This window comes from Carettochelys insculpta, chromosome 1, assembly GCF_033958435.1.
Source record: "Carettochelys insculpta isolate YL-2023 chromosome 1, ASM3395843v1, whole genome shotgun sequence".
NCBI lineage: Eukaryota > Metazoa > Chordata > Testudines > Carettochelyidae > Carettochelys > Carettochelys insculpta.
Window position 1 is genome coordinate 69,456,063 of NC_134137.1, and position 16,408 is coordinate 69,472,470.

The window sequence follows — 16,408 nt, forward strand, 5'->3', positions numbered from 1 at the left end:
GCTGGGCCTGTGCTCAAACTCTTGCACTGTTGCCCTGCCCCAAACTGAGGGCTGGGCCTGTGCTCAGACTCTTGTGCTGCTGCCCTGCCCTTAATTGAGGGCTGGGCCTGTGCTGTACAACTGTGAACTGCTGCCCTGCCCTAGACCAAGGGCTGGGCCGGGCTTGTGTTATAACCACGAACTGCTGCCCGCCCTGAACTGAAGGCTGGGCCCATACTGTATTACTATTGTGAACTGCTGCCCCGCTCTAGACTGAGGGCTGGGCCTGGATTGTATTGCAAGGGTGTTGTAACGCTTTTTTTGATTGCCGCCCTGCCCTAGGCCAAGGGCTAGGCATCCCTGGACTCCTTCATGTGGTGGAGAATAAGGGTAGTCGATCCCCCACCCCGATGTAAGGGGTGAGGGAGTGGGCTCGCAAGCCCACAGAACAGAAGAGACCCCAGACGGTGCAAGTAACTGTCCACTGTTTTTTTTTTTGGCGTTGTTGCTATCCCCGCTCCAATGATGGAGATTGACAAGCTGCTGAAGTACTTAGCAGAAAGTCAGCAAAAGCAGCAGACTGCCCAGCCACAGCAGCAACAGCAGCTGCTCCAGCAGCTGGGAGCACAGCAGACACAGCTGTTGACTGAACTGATGGCCCAGAACCAGGAGCACCAGTGGCGATGTCTGCAGCAACTGGCAGCCCTGGTGCCATTGCCGGCTGAGCCATGGCAGGGAACTCCAGGGGAGGGCCCTGCATCAGTCCTGCCGGTATGGCTGACGAAGATGGGTCCAGTGGATGATCCGGAGGCCTTCCTAGTCACCTTTGAACGAGTAGCGATGGTGGCTGGGTGGCCTCGGAACCAGTGGGCTACACTGCTGGCCCCTTATTTGACCGGGGGGGCCCAGAGAGCTTACCGGGCACTATCTATTGAAGACACCCAAGATTATGACTGGGTGAAGGCAGCCATCCTCGACGCCCTGGACATTAGCCCTGAGACCTTCCTCCGGCAGTTCCGGACCCTGACCTACGCCCTGGGGCTCAGCCGTGGTGTGTGGCACAGGAGCTGAGGGACGCGTGCCGGCGGTGGTTGCAACCAGAGGTGAGGACCCCCAAAGAGCTCATGGAGCAGGTTGTCTTAGAACAGTTCCTCTGCATCCTCCCACCCAGAGGGTGGGCTTGGGTGCCGTGCCATCGACCTACCACTGTGCAAGTGGCCGTCGACCTCATGGAGGACTTCCTCGCCGCGGAGGAGCCAGAGGCACCCACAGGCATGGTCCCGTCATCACGGCCCCCGCGTCTGGGAGCCGAGAAGCCAGGGGAGCCCCTCTCCAAACTGCCCAGCCAGCTGCGGGAATCTCCCAGTCTTCATAGGAGGCCACCGCGGAAGCCAGGCCCCGGTAACCCCCAGGGGGGCCTGAGGGGGCCACCAAAACACGGCCACCAGGTCCAGGGAGGCGCCAGATCCATGGGGGGCCCCAACCAGCGCTAGGACCCTGCTTCATCTGTGGTCAACGGGGACACCTCCAACGGGACTGCCTGGAACATTTCTGTAGTTTTGGCCGAGTATGGGCGGCCGAGAAGAGGGCGCGACCCCCACAGGCGCCCACGATTACGGTCCTGGTCCTCGTGGAGACTGAGGCCATGGTCGCCTTTGTGGACTCGGGGTGCAGCCAGACCCTGGTCCGCCAACGGGCCGGCCTTGAGGCTGACCCCAGCCTAGGGACCATCTGGCTGCAGTGCATTCATGGCGACGTGTGTCCATACACCAGCGCACGGGTGCCCCTGACGGTGGCAGGGGTGACCCATCATTTGGTGGTCGGTCTAGCGCCCCGACTGGCGTACCCAGTGGTGTTAGGCCGGGACTGGCCAGGCTTCGTGGGTATCTTCCACCCGGCCACCGGAATCAAGGGGGAGGCGGCCCCTGTCCTGCAGGGGAATACGCCAGAGGATCCACCCGAGGAGAGGGTGGGGCCGAACCTGGGACCCCTAACCGAAGGACCCACCGAAGGCTCAAAGGGGACCAGCCCCGACGATGGGGTAACCTCGGATTTCTGCCGGGACCAGAGAGACGACCCCACACTAAGCCGGGCCTAAACCCAGGTGGCGGCAGTCGACGGGGTGGTAACAGACCCCCAGCTCATGGCACAGTGGCCCCACTTCGAGCTGCGCCAGGAGTGGCTGTACCGGGTGGACCGGGATCCCCAGACCCAGGAACAACGAACGCAGCTACTGGTGCTGAAATGCCACCGACGGGCCGTAATGAAGTTGGCCCATGATATCCCTGCCGCCGGCCACTTAGGCCAAGGAAAGACACTAGCCTGGATACTTTCCCGGTTCTTTTGGACAGGGGTCCATCAGGAGGTTAAGAACTATTGTAGTTCCTGCCCCGCGTGCCAGCTTGCTGCTCCCCTGCCGGTCCCTAAGGCCCCGTTAATCCCGATGCCAGTGGTGGGGACCCCGTTCGAGCGGGTGGCCATGGATCTGGTGGGCCCGCTCCCTAAGAGCGTGGCCAGATATCAGTTTGTGTTGGTCCTCGTGGACTATGCCACCCGCTTCCCAGAAGCTATCCCACTGTGCAACATCATGGCCCTACCATCGCGGGAGAGCTAATGAAGATCTTCGCCCGAGTAGGGCTGCCACGGGAACTTCTCACCGATCAGGGAACCAATTTACATCCCGCCTGATGAAGCAGGTCTGTGCGCTCCTGGGGATTAAGCAGCTACGCACCTCGGTGTACCACCCCCAGACGGATGGCCTCGTAGAGTGCTTTAACCGTACGCTGAAGGAGATGCTGCGCAAATTCCCACCAGAGGACCTACGCTGGTGGGATCAGCTGCTACCTCCCCTACTTTTGGCCATCCGGGAGGTTCCCCAGTCCTCTACGCATTTCTCTCTGTTTGAGTTACTGTACGGACGCCGGCCCTGGTGAGAACTCGACCTTATGCGGGAGGTCTGGGAGCAAACCGTGTCCCCCTCAAAGGGACTGCTACAATATGTCTTCCAGCTCCAGAAGCGCCTGGAACAGGTAGGGGCCCTCGCAGAAAAAAACTTGAGAGCTGCACAGGCGTCCCAAGCCCAAACCTACAACCAGGAGGTGCAGAGCCGCAGTTTCGAGCCAGGTGATCGGGTCCTGGTCCTGCTACCCTCCAGCAAATCTAAGTTGCTGGCTAGGTGGCAGGGACCTTACAAGATCATTCGAGCCGTGGGGCCTGTCCCCTATGAAGTTTACCAACCCGACCGCTGTAAGACGATTCAGCAATATCACATCAACCTCCTAAAACCGTGGCGGGACCGGGAGGGCTTCATGATAAACCCCTGCCCCCCCCGGACCCCGAATTGGGACCCCAGGTGCCTCACGGGGAGGAACCTGCACAACCGGCCCTTGGGGCAACACTGACTGACGAGCAAAGGAAGCAGGCCCAGTGCCTCCTCCAGGCATTCCAGGAGAACTTCACAGCCCTCCCCGGACACACCTCCCTGGTCTGCCATGTCATCCGTACAGAGCCTGGGAAGGTGGTTCTCGACACTATGCGCCCACTACCCTTCTGGAAGTTGGAAGTAGTGGTAGAGGAGGTACGGGCGATGCTGGCCCTGGGAGTGATAGAACCGTCCCAAAGTGAGTGGCGCAGCCCTGTGGTACTCGTCCTGAAACCTGACGGCACTCGGAGATTCCGCATCGACTTTAGACGGGTGAACGCGATCTCCAAATTCGATGCGTATCCAATGCCCCGGGTCGACGAATTGTTGGGACGTCTGGGGGCAGCCCGCTATTTCAGTACCCTTGACCTCAGTAAGGGGTACAGGCAGATCCTCTTGGCACCTTCTTCAAAGGAGAAGACGGCCTTTGCAACTCCATCAGGCCTGTACCAGTTCACCCGAATGCCCTTTGGTCTCCACGGTGCCCCGGCGACCTTCCAGCGGCTTATGGACTGTCTCCTTCAGCCCCACCGGGACTACGCCGTGGCCTACCTCGACGACATCATCATATATAGTCGCCATTGGGAGGAACACCTGGACTGGGTGGCAGTGGTCCTTAGGTCCCTGAGGGCAGCAGGCGTAACGATGAACCTGAAGAAGTGCCGCATTGGATGGCAGGAGATGACTTCTCTCGGGTACACTATAGGAGGGGGCCAGGTAAAGCCCCTTGTGGACAAGGTGCAGGCCCTAGCGGCCTGCCATCCCCAGTACCAAACGGCAGGTACGACGGTTCTTGGGACTGGCAAGGTACTATCGACACTTCATCCTGAAGTTTGCTTCAATTGCCGCCCCCCCGACACAGCTTTTGACAAAAGCCCAGCCGCAAAGGGTGGCATGGACCGCAGCTACAGACAAGGCATTCTGAACGCTGAAACAGTGCCTAATGCAGGAACCTGTCCTCTACAGCCCTGACTTCACCCGTCTGTTCATCCTGCAAACTGATGCCTCGGGGGTAGGCCTGGGGGCTGTCCTACCCCAGGAGATTGACAGAGAAGATCATCCGGTGGTCTATATAAGCTGGAAGCTTTTCCCGAGGGAACAGCGCTACGCTGTAATAGAAAAGGAGGCCCTGGCAGTGAAGTGGGCCTGCGACGCCCTTAGATATTACCTGTTGGGCGCCCCCTTCACCCTAGTTATGGACCATGCTCCTTTACAGTGGCTGTCCCGAATGAAGGATACCGACTCCCGAATTATGTGCTGGTATTTGGCATTACAGCCTTATGCCTTCGACGTACGTCATTGGGCAGGTAAGGACCACACAAACGCTGACTTCCTTTCCCTCCTGGGGGAGATGGAGGAGTCCGCCCCCATGGCACGGGAGATGGACTTGGGCGGGGGGGAGTGTAGTGAGTCAGTATGGCCTCCTGCTGACTCAGAGGCAGAGGAGGCCGTGCAGAGGCCTTGGTGGGCGGGTCCGGAGCCAGAACACCAGAGGCCCGCCCCTCAGAGGGCAGGGCCCAGGGCTAGAAGGGACAAGGGCAGGGCTTGGGACCCATTAAAGCCTGAGCCTCTGGGCAGGGAGGAGGCACCTGCACAAGCTCCCCTGCACCAAGGGCAGAGGGCCTGTCGCCGCCCGGCCGGGCCAGAGGAGCAAGCCCCCAGCAGCTCCGAATAACCCCAGATCCAGATGCCCCAGGGGACTACCCAGACTTCCCAGACCTGCCAGGACCCTCACGCTGGCGGAGACCCCCCACCTTGGAAGAAGCCCCGGACATGGCCGGACCGGAGAGGGTGAGCGACCACGGGGCCCCAGGAGCAGCCTTCCCAAAGTCCCGGTGGATCCCTGCAGCCCTCAGGCCCAGGATCGCCTCAGGCCCACCATGCTACCGCCACCCAACTATCCCATTGATATCGACATGAGCGACTGGCCGGAGCCCCCGAAGGTGGACGATTTGGAGGAGACCGAACCCGCGGGACCCCCTGACTAGATGGACTGGGACCTTCCCCCGGTGGAGGCAGAGGTAGGAAGTGGCCCAGGGAACGTCGCTCCCAAACCCATGGCAGTGTGTTGCGGCCTGGATCCCCACTGCCGTGGTCGTGTGTGAGCGACCCCCAGGGCCCCGGGCCGGGTCGCAGTGGAGTGGGAGGGCCTGCAACCCCCTACCCTCTCCTTGACAGGGCCAGCCCGCGTTGGGCCTGTGCTCAAACTCTTGCACTGTTGCCCCGCCCCAAACTGAGGGCTGGGCCTGTGCTCAGACTCTTGTGCTGTTGCCCTGCCCTGAATTGAGGGCTGGGCCTGTGCTGTGGTACAACTGTGAACTGCTGCCCCGCCCTAGACCAAGGGCTGGGCCAGGCTTGTGTTATAACCACGAACTGCTGCCCTCCCTGAACTGAAGGCTGGGCCTGTACTGTATTACTATTGTGAACTGCTGCCCCGCCCTAGACTGAGGGCTGGGCCTGGATTGTATTGCAAGGGTGTTGTAACGCTTTTTTTGATTGCCACCCCACCCTAGGCCAAGGCCTGGGCGTCCCTGGACTCCTACAGGCTCTTTTAATGGTATTTCCAGCCTAATCAAATGAAAAAACCACAAATGAACTGAGAGACTATTTTCATGGCATTCTTTACTTCTCTTCTCATTTGTGATGTTATTTCATGACCAAATTTTGGCAGCTAGTCCAAAGTGAAACCCACAGAGGGAGTGATTTCTGTTTCACGGAGCTAGCGAACAGGAGCAGCTAACAAGGGATTTTTGCAAGGGAGTCCTCCAGGCGAAGGAGGAGTGATTATATGACCTTTGAGATACATTTGTTGTCTGCAATGTGTGTGTTTGTGTTGTAGTGTGCTTGCTAACTGCCCAAACGATGCCGTGTGGTCTGTTTGCTTGGAGGACCATTTGCTGACCATGTGCTGAGTCTAGCAGCCTTCTAGGCAAGGCATAGAGAGACCTCTGAGCCCTTAACGAGGGGGTGGGGCTAGTCAGGCAGGGCAGGGCTTTATAAAGCCTACCCCTACGTGACCAGAGGAGCTAGCAAACAGGAGAGTTTTGCAAGGGAGTTTAGAGGAGGACTGTGAGGGGGGACTAGTGACACTTTTATCATCCAACTTGAATTTAAAGTCAATAACAACCTAATTTAATCCATGTGATCCACTTCAGGTTTAATAAGACAATGCAGGCAGAAGCCCAGCAATGGTGGAGGGAAGTGGGGGGCTATCCAGTTTATTGCACCCAATGCAGCATGTATGATTACTTGCCCTCTGGGCAAGTGGCCTTTGGGTGCATCAGGTGCAAGGAACTTCTGGCCCTCAGAGACTGTGTACATGCTTTGGAGGCCAGGGTGGTGAAACTGGAGGAGCTGAGAGAGACAGACAGATACATGCATGAGACTTTTCGGGACATAGTAGAATGGTCCCACCTCCAGTCACAGCCTCAGTGCTGTTGAGGAGGATGAAAGTCTCAGGGAAGGAGAACACCTACCTGGAACAGAGGGAAATGATCTCATAGTTGGGACCCTTCTTCCAGATGATGTCAGAGTATCCTCTCACACTGATGATACCTCTCCAGGGGAGGGAACTCCAGTTATTAGGAAGAGACAGGTTTTAGTTATGGGCAATTCAATCATTAGGAACATAGATAGCTGGGTTTGTGATGACTGGGAGAACTGCATGGTGACTTGCCTGCCTGGTGCGATGGTTGTGGATCTCTTGAGACATCTAGACAGACATATATGTTGTGCTGGGGAGGAGCTGGTGGTTGTGGTACATGTTTGTACCGATGACATACAGAAGGATAGGAGGGAGGTCCTGGAGGCCAAATTTAGGATGTTAAGTAGGAGATTGAAATCCAGGACCTCCATGGTAGTGGTCTCTGAAATGCTTCCACTTCCACGCACAGCGCCAGTGAGGCAGGCAGGACTGCAGGGTCTCAACACATGGATGAGATGATGGTGCAGGAGGAGGGGGTTAGATTTATAAGGAACTGGGGAAGTTTTTGGGAAAGGGGGAGACCATACAGGAAGGATGGGCTCCACTGAAACCAATATGGAACCAGATTGCTGGCACTTAAAATTAAGAAGGTTTTAGAACAGTTTTTAAATTAAGGGCAGGGAGAAAGCCAACAGGTTTGGAGACACACATGGTTCAGACAGTGGCGTCACTTAGGACAGGATCTCTTATTGAAGATTCTCTATGTCCTAATAAGGAGGAGAGGATGAAACATGATAAACATGAAGAAACACAGGTAGTATCTGACAAGGAACCGTCAAGTAAAATAGAATCCCTTTCAATCACATCATGTGATGGCAGGCAGCTAAAAAGTGACAAGTTTTTAAAGTGCTTTTTTCATAAATGCTAGAAGTCTAAATAATAAGATGGGTGAGCTAGAGTGCCTCGTATTAAATGAAGATATCAATATAATAGGTATCACGGAAACATGGTGAAATGAGAATAATCAATGGGACACAGTGATACCAGGGTACAAAATTTATCAGAAGGACAGAACAGGTCATGCTGGATGGGGGGTGGCACTATATGTTAAAGAAAGTGTAGAATCAAATGAAGTAAAAATCACACATGAACCAAACTGTACCATAGAATCTCTCTGGATAGTAATCCCACACTTTGGCTGGGAAAATACTACAGCAGCCCAAGACTGTAGTATTTAATTTCAGAAAGGGGGACTACACAAAAATGAGGAAGTTAGTTAAACAGAAATTAAAAGGTACAGCATCTAAAGTGAAATCCCTGACAGCTGCATGGAAACTTTTTAAAGGCACAATAATAGAGGCTCAATTTAAATGTATATCTCAATTCAGGAAATGTTGTAAAAGAACCAAAAAAGTGCCACTGTGGTTAAACAATGGAGTAAGAGAGGCAGTGAGAGACGAAAAGGCATCCTTTAAAAAATGGAAGTTAAATCCTAGTGAGGAAAATAGAAAGGAACATAAACTCTGCCAAGTAAAGTGTAAAAATATAATTAGGAAGGCCCAAAAAGAAGTTGAAGAACAGCTAGCCAAAGAGTCAAAAAGTAATGACAAAAAAAAATTAAGTACATCAGAAGCAGGAAGCCTGCTAAACAACCAGTGTGGCCACTGGATGATTGAGATGCTAAAGGAGCACTCAAGAATGAAAAAGGCATTGCAGAGAAACTAAATGATTTCTTTGCATCAGTCATCATGCCTGAGGATGTTAGGGAGGTTCCCAAACCTGAGCAATTCTTTTCAGGTAACAAATCTGATGAACTGTCTCAAATTGAAGTGTCATTAGAAGAGGTTTTGGAACAAATTTATAAACTAAATAGTAAGTCACCAGGACCAAATAGCATTCACCCAAGAGTTCTGAAGGAACTCAAATGTGAAATTGCAGAACTACTAACTGTAGTTTGTAACCTGTCATTTAAATCAGTTTCTGTTCCAGATGACCGGAGGATAACTAATGTGATGACAGTCTTTAAAAAGGGCTCCAGAGGTGATCCTGGCAACTATAAGCCATTCAGTCTGACTTCAGCACTGGGCAAACAGGTTGAAACTCTAGTAAAGAACAGAATTATCAGACACATTGATGAACATAAATTGTTGGGGAAAAGTCAACGCGGCTCTTGTAAAGAGAAGTCGTGCATCACCAATCTATTAGAATTTTTGAAAGGGCAACAAGCAGCTGGACAAGGGGGATTCTGTGGATATAGTATACTTAGATTTCCAGAAAGCCTTTGACAAAGTCCCTCACCAAAGGCTCTTAAGCAAAGTCAACTGCCATGGGATAAAAGAGAAGGTCCTCTCTTGGATTGGTAACTGGTTAAAAGATCGGAAACAAAGGGTAGGAATAAACGGTCAGTTTTCAGAATGGAGAGAGGTAAACAGTGGTGTCCCCCAGGGGTCTGTACTGTGACCAGTCCTATTCAACATATTTATAAATGACCTGGAAAAAGGGATGAACATTGAGGTGACAAAACTTGCAGATGCCACAAAACAACTCAAAATAGTTTAGTCCCAAGCAGACTGTGAAGAGCTACAAAAGGGTCTTAATAAATTGGGTGATTGGGCAACAAAATGGCAGATGAAATTCAATGTTGATAAATGCAAAGTAATGCACATTTGAAAATATAATCCCAACTATACATATAAAATGATGAAGTCTGATTAGCTGTTGCCACTCAAGAAAGAGCTCGTGGAATCATTGTGGGTAGTTCTCTGAAAACATCCACTCAGTGTGCAGTGGCAGTCAAAAAGCTAACAAAATGTTGGGAATCATTAAGAAAGGAATAGATAATAAGACAGAAAATGTCATATTACTGCCATATAAATCCATGGTACATCCACATCTGGAATACTGTTTGAAAATGTGGTTGTCCCATCTCAAAAAAGATATATTGGAATTGGAAAAGATTCAGAAAAGGACAACAAAAATGATTAAGGGTATGAACCATCTTCTGTATGAGGAGAGATTAATAATATTGGGACTTTTTTAGCTTGGAAAAAAAAGACAGTTAATGAGGGATATGACAGAGGTATAAAATCATGACTGGTGTGGAGAAAGTAAATAAGGAAACATTATTTACTCCTTCTCACAACACAAGAACTAGGGGTCACCAAATGAAATTACTAGGCAGCAGGTTTAAAACAAACAACAGGAAATAGTTTTTCATACAACACACAATTAACCTGTGGAACCCCTTGCCGGAGGATGTTGTGAAGGCCAAGACTATAGTAGAGTTTAAAAAAGAACTAGATAAATTCATGGAGGATAGGTTCATCAATGTCTTTTAGCCAGGATTGACTTAGAGGGTGTTCCTAGCCTCTGTGTGCCAGAAGCTGGAAATGGGCGACAGGGAATAGATCACTTGATGACTACCTGTTCTCCTCATTCCCTCTGGGGTACCTGGCATTGGCCACTGTCAGAAGACAGGATACTGGGCTTAATGTACCTGTGGTCTGACCCAGTATGGCTGTTCTTATGTTCTTATGGATTTGGATTTGGAGAACACAAACAAGCAGTACTTTGGATCTAGATTTTGTTCTTCAGTGGAGGTAGGAAAAAAGATGTGAGCCCCATAGTTGCTTATGTTTTGGAAAATCTACAATCAGACTTGAGAAGTTTTTACCAAATGAACACAAAACTCAGATAATTCAGTGTCATATTTTAATTGATCTGAAACATAACATTTCTGTGATGTCATATACCAAAGATAGGCCAAAAGCACTATCTGTTAAGTTTATAGTAAGGGACCAAATTTATTCTTGGTGCATCTTCATTGAGCTAAGTGAGCTTATATCATGAATATAAACATTCTTTTAGGCCTTTCCTTGAACATATTAATAAGATGATCTAGCACAAGGCTTCTCACTTTGAAAGTTATGTTCATTTTGGTCAGGCAACCCATTATATCCATGTAGTTTTCCTAATTTTTTTCAAAGACTTAGAAGAGTTTGTTGGCTCTACAAACTGTGAAATCCAACGCCAGGTCTACACTAAAGAGGAAGGTTGAATTAAGATACTCAATTCCAGTGACATTAATTATGTAGTTTAATTCCAGCTTCCACTTCATCTCCTCTGCAGGAGGTTGATGACAGCAAACACTCCTGTCGACTTCCGTTACTGTTAGTGAAGGGCAGGAGGCCCAGTGCTGATGGGGGCACCCTATGAGCTTGATTTAGTGCATCCCTACTGGAGTGAAATCACACCCTAAGTAAGCTGTGCCATATTTTAGGCAACAGAAGATGCAAGGAAAGGTATAGTAGTCAGGTGCTAAAGCACACTACTTTCTGCAAAGTAAGAATATAACTGGGCACACTAGAGACTGATGGAAATCATCAAATATGTAACAATGCTGCGTCTCATATTATTATCATTCCTGTTGGTCAAGGTTTCAGAATCTTAAATGCAGAAATTGTGTAACCTGTACTTTGAAATTCAACTGACTCTGACAGTATCAAAGGAATCAAAGGAAGTAGCAACACACGTTAATACGAAGAGACCTTTCTCAGAGAGAGAAAGAGAGAGTATAAAGACTTGGCATGTCGAGTACCACTGTTCTAACTCAAAATGCTCTTGCAAAGAAAAGACAGGGGGAAGACAACATTTAAGGGAGATATTAAACTTGCCTGATGCTAAGATAGAGGCCAGAAGTATCTAGAAGAATGAGCTTCCAATTCAGTCTTCAGAAGACTTGCCCGACATGCTTGTGAGGGGATTCAGATTTTTCAGGCTACCTGTTCCTTACCAATTGCTTTATGTGACTATTTCCTCTTACTATTCACATGAGCTACATCTACACTGGAGTGCTCTTTTGAAGGAGAGCAATTGAAAAATGCTCTTTTGAAGGGGAGCATCTACATATGGGCTGCAGTTGGTGCTGTCAATGAGCTCCATTGAAAGGGCCACCCCCCATCGAAAGGGCCATCGAAAGAGAGCATCTACACTCACCAGCACCCTCTTTTGAAAGAAAGGGCCAGAAAATGCCATGGATGGGGTTACATGCTAGTGAAGCCCTTCTGGGGCCACCACAAGCTGCTCCTTTAAAGGGCCACTCCTCAACACCTTTGGCCTGCACATCGCAAGGCCTGCAGAGCTGCCACAAGTCTTGCAGACACAGTGATTGCAGGGAGAGCCATGGAGCAGCAGCAGCTCAACACTCTATTGGCTGCCACCAGTGGAGTTGTCCGCCTGCTGGCCACAGCAGTGGTGGCCACTTTGCAGCTCCTGTCAGGGGAGGCTCCCCCCAGGGGCAGATGGGGATGTCCCAGACCATCAGGTCCTTCCACCCACCTTGGGCACTCAAGCGGCTCTGGAGCTACCCCACCAGCTCAGAGTGGTGGGAGCAACTGGTCATGGGGGAGTGGGATGATGACAGGTGGCTCCGGAATTTCTGGATGCAGTGGCAGATGTTTCTGGAGCTCTGCCAGTGGCTGTCCCCTACCCTGAGACACCAGAACACCCAGGTGTAGCACGACCTCCCTGTGGAGAAGGGGTTGTGATAGCTGTCTGGAAACTGGCCACTCCGGACAGCTACCGCTTCATGGGACACCAATTTGATATGGACAAGGCCACAGTAGAGACCATCATGATAAAGGTAAGGAGGCCCAGGCACACTCTCACCTGGGCTGGGGAGTCTGGGGCACGGTGGTGCCAGGGTGGGCCTGGGGTGGGGCGGGGATAGAACTGGGGTGGGCCTGGAGTGGGGCCGGGGTGGGGTCTGGCACACACCGCATACCCTCATGGGTGCATATGTTCCCCCACCCCCTCAATTGGTGCGCACACTCAATGCCATGCTCCTCCAGAAGGTCATCCATATCGGGGACCTGGACGCAGCCATCTCTGGCTTCACTGCACTCAGGTTTCCAAATTGCTTTGGGGCCCTTGATGGGACCCATATGCCTATCAATGCCCCGGAGCACAGCGGAGGACCATATATAAACCAAGAGAAGTACCACTCAGTCATCCTGCAGGCCATAGTGGAGAACCCATGCTGGGGTTGGTTCCAGGACATCTACATGGGCTGGCCTAGCTGCACCACGACATACAGGTGTTTTGGAACTCAGACCTGTGCCACCTCTTGTAGGTGTCATTGTAGTAACCTTTAATAGGTTGATTTTTGAAAAAAAAAACCCCACCATTATTAAAAAATAATAGTCTAAGGCTGTTTCTACACTAGCTAGTTCTTTTGAAAGACTTTTCAAAAGAAGGTAGCTCTTTCAGAAGATCCCACGGAGACTGTTTCTACACTTGAATTCCTTCTTCAAAAAAGGAATGAAAATGAGGGAAGTGCCAATGCAAATGAGGCAGTGATTTACATACCTTGACATTCATTTGCATAAGCTCTTTTCGGAAGAGATTCTTTTGAGGGGAAAAAAGCAGTGTAGATGGGCTCTTTCCAAAATAAACCCTAACTTCGAAAGAGCTTTTCTTCCTATTTTATTTGTAAAAGTTTCTGTTTACAGAAAACATTGTGGGGAAATATACAAATGTAGGCTGGCACTCAAACTTTTCAATATAACCTGTTGTCAGGCCAGAATGCATCTCTCTTCTTCCACCTATTCACAAGCAATTTAAAATCATCTTGTTTCACATAATCTATCTGACATTCTGTTCTATTCTGGTTTTTATACCATGCCCATCACCACAGGATGTCTGTGAGATCTGTTCTGACCTGTTGTCTTGCTGATATCATTGTTCAACTCTGAGACACAACCCCAGTGTTCAGAATATATGTCCTGATTCAGAAGCTTGCTTAGTCATGTGAAATTAGCAATGCACTTAAGACCATAATTGAATCTGGCACTATTTTTGTAGATTAAATTCCTTCCTAATAACCAGAATTGTATCATGTGTCTTGGAATCACACACCTATAACCTAGAGTAACTCCCAGAAAACATTAAAATGGGGAAAAAATCCTATTTACAGAAGGCAGAGGCTCAATTAAGAGACCTATCAGGTGTCCCAATTTAATCAGAATACAAAATGAAACATAGGTTGCATTGTGCATTAGTGTGTCTTTCAATGATTACGGCTTTGGCCAGGCAATTAAACAGGGCAAAACTATTCTAAGTGATATTTTAAATAGCTTCTTTCAATCATTAAAAACAGTTATCATACACATATTTTTTTTTAAGTGTAGAACACTGAAGTCTACCAAAGTCTGCTCTCTACAGTGGTATTTTATTGATGATCCATCTGAGCTTCGTTTCCTAACTGAAAAATCTTGCCAGTCAATTTATTCCAACATGTTGTTATTTGGCCGGGTAGATATCAATCCTGAAATTGTTCATGGCATGCCAGGAATAATTCAGCTAATTATTACAATATGTCTTATTTTGCCATGTGTCTATGTGCCAAAATGCCCTTTGCGTGTATCAGAAAAATCCAAATTCCTAATTAAATGGAAGATATAGGAATTGATTATTAACTCGCAAAATAATGGACAGTTACAGTTTTGCCTGTTCTGCATAGAAATTGTACTGGTCTGAACTCATTTTTCACAAATATTATGCTGCTAACTTTAACTGATCTATTACCGCCATTCTGCCACAAAGCCTAGAAGAGGCTGCTGTCACTGAACATTAGTTTCAGTTATTGGACAACTATAACAAACCACCCTTGGCTATAATGGAGAAGAACTTCATTTTTCCCAATTCATTGGTGGTGGGAGAGAGGGAGGAAGAGCTGATATCTTTACTACCAAAAAGGTCATAAGATTAAATTCTCTTCAATTATATGGATAAAGAGAAGAAAACCCTCATGTAGAGTGAACAGACTGCAATATACATATTTATAATCAAAATAGGTCAGATTTAATTTAATATCACAGTGCGTAAGAGGCTGATTATTTTATTTTTGCCACATAAGACTCTATCTTGAATTCACTGGTGTCAATGCTAATCTGTTGTTTTAATTAGGAGTAGAATTAAGTTCTTGTATTGTGAAAGTGTGTCTTAGTTCATTATAGATGAGGGGAAATGGAAAAGACAATAAACATTATTTAGCACTTGATATGCATTGTTTTAATTAAGATATGTCTAAGAATCACTAATATTTCAATGTATGACTTAGTTAAAGTGCGTTTAGCTGATGCAGAATCTTCCTAGCTTACAATAAATGAATGATTGTGCAAGTGCAAACTATAACAACAGATCATAACAGAGGAGGAAATATTTTGGGTTTCATACTGCAATATAGTACTTGTAAGATCAGGATGGTTGGAGAAGGAATAACCAGCTGAGAGAATAAGCAGTTTGTTACCACAAAGTTGTATCACCAGAATTAACGTGAGACGTTTACTCTCGGGGGTGACATTCACCCGAGGAAAGATGGCCCACATTGCGCTGTTTTAACCTCTTTGAAACATTATGTAGGAACTTAGAACTGTACAAACCTTTATGGATGGGATCTTCTGAACTGGGGTGTATTTCACATAAATGATGAACAAATCTTTGAAACTAAAATTGGAGACAGAGGAAATATGAGCTGGAAGAATAAACTGGCTAAAATTATCAGCCCTTTGGTGTCAGAGGATTCCCTACTCTATACCAACATCTCCTGCCCAGCTGAGAAGTTCAACTAGGGCTTGTCTCCACTTAAAATGCTATAGTTGCACAGCAGCTGGGCTGCTGTAACAATTCAGTGGAAACATGACCTATGCCAAGAAGAGGCATTTTCCCATCAGTGTATGTAATCGAGTTCCCCAAGAGGCAGCAGTTATTTTATGCTTCTCAGTGGTTGGATTTTTCATACTCCTGACTAACGTACTTGTGCTTCAAGTAATTTTCTGGCATAGAACTGGCTTGAGCCTGGCACAGTGCTGTCATAGTATTGACCTGCAAAGAGTGTCATATAAGGCCTTGAACGAAGCCAGCATCATGCTGAGCACAGCTATTATTGTGAAATGTATGTACTGAGGATGTGAAAAAAGTCATGTCTATATACTGAAACTTTTGTTCTTAGCCTGTATGAAGGTGGTGTGCCCCAGCAGAGGTGAGAAAATGGTTTTCTGCCTGACCTGAGATGTTAATTCATCGGTTTGTGGAAATATAAAATGAGTACAGTTGTATTTCCATCCAAGAGAGGTTTTCATTAAGGTAATCACGTAAAATTGTTGTAGGCAGGGGGGTGAGTCTGGTAAAATTAAAGTTAGACTCTAATAAGCACACAATTTTGCGTTGTGCTGAACTCACATTAAAGTGATTTAAATGCAACTCAAATTCCCTGGACTTAGCTCAACCGACCCCACTCTGCGTGGCCCTGGTTCAACCTCCTACAGCCCAGCTTACCACCTGAGCACAGCCCCATATTACCTCCTACCCCTGCCCCCAGCTCTGGTTCCAGCTCACCACTCCTCACGCATGGCTCCAACTCAACCCTCCCTGAACTGCTTCAAACCCCTCACTGGCTCACCAACTGAACACGGCTTTGACTCAACCTGTACCTCCACGCACGACTCTGGCTCAACCCCCTCTTGCCCTAGTTGAAACCCCCACTCACAGCTCCAGTTCAACCCCCTGGCCCCAGTTCAAACCTC